This window comes from Narcine bancroftii, chromosome 2 (genome assembly GCF_036971445.1).
Source record: "Narcine bancroftii isolate sNarBan1 chromosome 2, sNarBan1.hap1, whole genome shotgun sequence".
Classification (NCBI taxonomy): domain Eukaryota; kingdom Metazoa; phylum Chordata; class Chondrichthyes; order Torpediniformes; family Narcinidae; genus Narcine; species Narcine bancroftii.
The window spans coordinates 139509884-139515226 of NC_091470.1; the positions used below are offsets into that span (position 1 = coordinate 139509884).

Consider the following 5343-nt stretch of genomic DNA (forward strand, 5'->3'; position numbering starts at 1 on the left):
TCTCCCAGAGACGAGGGGAGAGGTGTTGGATCCTCAGGAAAGAGGGGAGGGGTTCTCGGAACCCTGGAGATGGGAAAGGGGGTGGTCATAGATCATTAAGGGGTCTCTCGCCCTCAATGCTTCTCCAACCCTCACTCACTGTTTCTTCCCAGATCGGGATGTGTGGGAACTGGGGTTGGGGTAGGTGGGGTGGAATCTGTGGGAAGGTACTGATGGACTTTTTTGCTCCCCCCCCCCTGCCTCTCTCTCCCTTCTCCCCTCCCCCAGGTGGTGTCCACGGACTTTAACGGAGATACTCATTCCTCTATCTTGATGCTGGGGCAGGAATTGCTCTGAACAATAATTTTGTTAAACTGGTGACCTGGTGAGTGAATGACCCATTCCCCCCTCCCTCCCTCCCTCCCCTCCCCGAGACTCATTTCCACCTCCTTCCCCCGTCCCCTAGACCAGTCCCCACCTCCCTCTCTTCTGTTCCCCAGACCCATCCCTACCTACCTCCCTCCCGTCCCCTAGATCCATCCCCATCTCCTACTTCCACCACCCCCAGACCCAACCCCATCACCTTCCCCTGTGTCCGCCAGACCCGTCCACCTTGACCTGTCCAGTTAATGATCTGTTCCTCCAGACCAGTCCCCACCTCCTTCCTCCATGTCCCCCAGACCTGCCCCGTCCACCGACCCATCCCACGTCCCCCACAGACCACTCCCATCCTCTGATCCATCCCCCCTCACCCTCGGGAATCTCTGGAAGTGGATGGGGGTGGCATGTCGGGGTCTTGAGAGCGACAAGGGAACTGGATCGATTTCATTTGGGGGAGAGCAGATCACAGGGGTCAGGTGTGAAGCGCCTACTGATGGATATTTTTTCTCTCCCCCCTGGAAGGTATGACAACGAGTTCGCCTACAGTAACCGGGTCATCGATCTCATCATCCACATGTCTTCGTGTGAGTGAGGGGAAAAGGGGTCGTTCCCAATTCTCTGGCCCCAGAGACCAATCCCCCCACACCTTGTTGAGGTCGCATCTGTTTACTCTGTTGAGCACTGCCTTGGTAGACTGTCCCACCTTCCCCTTCCCTCTCTGTCCCATCCACCCAGCTGGCAACAGAAGCAAATACATCCAGTACATGATGCTAATTTAAATATCTCCCATTAAACGCTGTGGTAACTCGTTCACTGCCTCCTGTCGTCTGTGTGGGGAGAGAGGGGGAAGGGGGGGAGGGAGGGGGGGAAGGGGGGAGGAGAAGGAGAGGGGGAAAGGGGGAGGGAGAGAGGGGAGGGAGAAAGGGGAGGGGGAGGGGAGGAGAGGGAGAAGGAGGACCCTCGAGGGGACAGGCACTGGCCCCTCATATGAGACAGGGCGGGGCAGATGTGGATACTGGCGGGCGCAGCAAGGGGGTGTTTCCAGGGGCATTGGCTGGTTCACAGGGTGGGCTGAGAGATGGCAGGTGCAGTTTAATGCAGGAGCTGCATTTCAGGGCAAAGGTCATTCTCGTTGAAAGGTCGATCATCAACGAATGTCGTAGAACACGGGTTTCATTTGGTCTCATTAATCAAGGTATCAAGTCTGGGATGTTCTGGTGAAGTTGTACAAGACGTCAGTGGGGCAGTTTTGGTCACTGAATGACAGGAAAGATCCCAATCAGATAAAAGGGCAGAGAAAATTTAGTGGGATGTTACCCGGACCTCAGGGACTGGGCTACAGGGAAAAGTTTGACAGGTTCGGAACTTTATCCCCTGAAGATTTACTGGGATGTTGCCTGGACCTCAGAGACTGAGCAACAGGGAAAGCTTCAACAGGTTCCTTGGCCTTGGAGGGTTAGAGAATGAGGGGGGGCGTGGGAAGAGAGATTAGCTGTAGCTGGGTCTGGAACATGATGAGCTGGTGGAGAACCATCCACCTCCCGTTTTGGAAGATGTGCAGTGAGTCCAGAGTTCAGCCTGTTCAAATTATCTAATGTCCACATTACTGCCAAACATAATTATCTAACATCAACATTACTGCCAAACATAAATATACATCCATGTTACTGCCATACATCATAATTAGCTTACACCCACGTTACGAAATACATCATAATTTTCTAACGTCCATCTTTGCTGCCACATATAATTTTCTAACATCCATGTTACAGCCATATATAATAATGATCTAACATTCAAGTTACTGCCATACATCATAAATATCTAACGTCATCGTTACTGTCACACTTCATAATTACCTCGCATCTACGTTCCTGCGATGCTTAATATTTACTTAGCATCCACTTTAATTCCATACTTCATAATTATCCAATGTCCACGTTACTGCCAAACATCATAATTTTCTAATGTCTGCCTTACTGCTATACATCACAAATATCTAACATCCAGGTTACATACGTCATAATGAATTAACGTCAATGTTACTGACATACCTCATAATTATCTAACTTCCATATATAATTACCTAACGTACACGTTACTGCCAAACATTATAAATATCTAACATCCACCTGAGTGCCATAAATTATAATTTTCTAACGTCCAAGTCACTGGTATACATCAAAATTATCTAATGTCCGAATTACAGAAATACATCATAATTATCTAACATCCAAGTTACGGTCATATATTATAATTACCTAGCGTCCATGTTAATGCCATATATAATAATGATCGAACGTCCACATTTGCTGCCACATATCATAATTATCCATCGTCCCCGTTACTGCCATTCAACATAATTTTCTAACATCCACATTACTGCCATACATCATAATTATCTAACATCCATGTTACTGCCATAGATCATAATTATCTAACGTCTATTTTACTGGCAAACATAATTATCTTACATCCATGTTACTTCCATATATCATAATTATCTAACATCCACGTTACTGCCAAACATCATAATTTACTAACGTCCACGTGACTGCCAAACATAATTATTTTCTAATGTCTACATTTGCTGCCACATACATAATTATTTAACGTCCATGTTACTGCCATACATCATAATTTTCTAACGTCCACGATACTGCCATACATCATAATTATCTAAAGTCCACGTTACTGGCATAGATCATAATTAACTAACATCCACGTTCATGCCATACAAGATAATTTTATAACGTCCACGTGACTGCCAAACATCATTATTTTCTAATGTCCCCATTTGCTGCCATATACATAATAATCTAACGTTCATGTTACTGCAATACATCACAATTTTCTAACATCCATGTTACTGCCATAAAATATAATATTCTCACATCCACGTTACTCCCAAACATCATAAATATATAACGTCCATGTTACTGACATACATCATAATTTTCTAGCATGCACGTTTGCAGCCACATATCATAACATCTAATGTCCATGACACACATCTATTACAATTTTCTAACGGTCAGGTTTGCTGCCAGATATCATAATTTTGTAACATCCATGCTACAGCCAGATATCACAATGAGCTAACGTCTATTATACTGCTATACATCATTATTTGTAAGTTCCACGATACAGCCAAACATCATAATTATCCAACATCCATGTTACTGACATATATCATTATTATCTAACATCCATGTTACTGACATATATCATAATTATCTAACATCCATGTTACTGCCATACATCATAATTTTCATCCATGTTACCGACATACATCTTAATTATCTAACATCCACGTTACTGACATACATCATAATTATCTAACATCCATGTTAATGCCATAGATCATAATTTTATAACATCCACAATACTGCCATATATCATAATAATCAAACGTCGACGATGTTTCTATACTTTATAATTATCAAACGACCAAGTTAGTGCCATACATCAAAATTATCTAAAGTCCATGTTTCTTCAATTCATTATAATTATCTAACATCCAACTAACTGACATACTTCATTATTATCTAACGACCAAGTAACTTCCAAACATGATAAATATCTAACATCCACGTTAGTGCAATATATCATAATTATAATAACTATGTGACTGCCATATAATAATGATCTAATGTCCATGTTACTGCCATAATTTTAATTATCTAACATCCAACTAATTGGCAAACATCATAATTATATAACATCAATGTTACTGACATATATCATAATTATCTAACATGCACGTTACTGACATATATCATAATAATCTAACATCCATGTTCCCGCCATACATCAAAATTATCTAACATCCATGTTACGGACATACATCATAATTATCTAACATCCATGTTACTGCCATATATCATAATTATCTAACATCAATGTTACTGACATATTTCATAATTATCTAACATGCATGTTACTGACATATATCATAATTATCTAACATCCATGTTACTGACATACATTATAATTATATAACATCCATGTTACTGACCCACATCATAATTATCTAACATCCATGTTACCGACATGCATCATAATTTTCTAACATTCATGTTACTGACATAAATCTTAATTATCTAACATCCATGTTATCGACATGCATCATAATTTTCTAACATCCATGTTACTGACATATATCATAATTATCTAACATGCATGTTACTGACATACATCATAATTAACATCCATGTTACCACCAATCATCAATATGATCTAACATCCATGTTACTGATATATATCATAATTATCTAACATGCATGTTACTGACATATATCATAATTATCTAACGTCCACGTGACTGCCAAAGATCATTATTCCATCACGTTCAAATTTCCTAACATCCACATTGCTGTCATACAATTACAATGAACAAATCCCATGTTAATATCATACATATTATCCAATGTCCATATTACTGACATACATCATAATTATTTAGCATCTACGTTACTGAGATACTCCATAATTATAAACCATGTTACAACCATACTACACGATTATCGAACATCCACGTTACTGTCAGATATCGTAATTATCTAACTTTCATGTTACTGTTAAACATCATAATGAGCTTCCATACATTATATTCTAACTTCTATACTTCCATACATCGTAATATTTAAATATGCATGTAACATACATACATTGTAATTATCTAACATCCATGTTTGCTGCCACATATAATTATCTAACGTCCACGTTACTGCCAAACATAAAAATTTTCTAACATCTACGTTTGCTGCCACATATCATAATATTATCTAATGTCCATGTTACTGCCATATATCATAATTATCTAACGCGCACGTTGCTGCTAAAGTTTACAATTATCCAACATCCAGGTTACTGCCAGATATCATAAATATATAACGTCCAAGTTACTGCCAAATAAGTTTCTAACGTCCACGTTACAGCCATAAATCATTATTTTCTAACGTCCACGTTACTGCCATACAT

At 40.2% G+C, this 5343-nt stretch overlaps 1 long non-coding RNA gene across 1 annotated transcript; it reads left to right on the forward strand.

The window, feature by feature from the left end:
- The first annotated feature begins 7 nt into the window (after window positions 1-7).
- Window positions 8-1170, forward strand: LOC138752458 (uncharacterized). Its single transcript, XR_011350663.1, has 2 exons — window positions 8-364; window positions 883-1170. It is a non-coding gene; the product is annotated as an uncharacterized lncRNA (long non-coding RNA).
- The last annotated feature ends 4173 nt before the right edge of the window (window positions 1171-5343 follow it).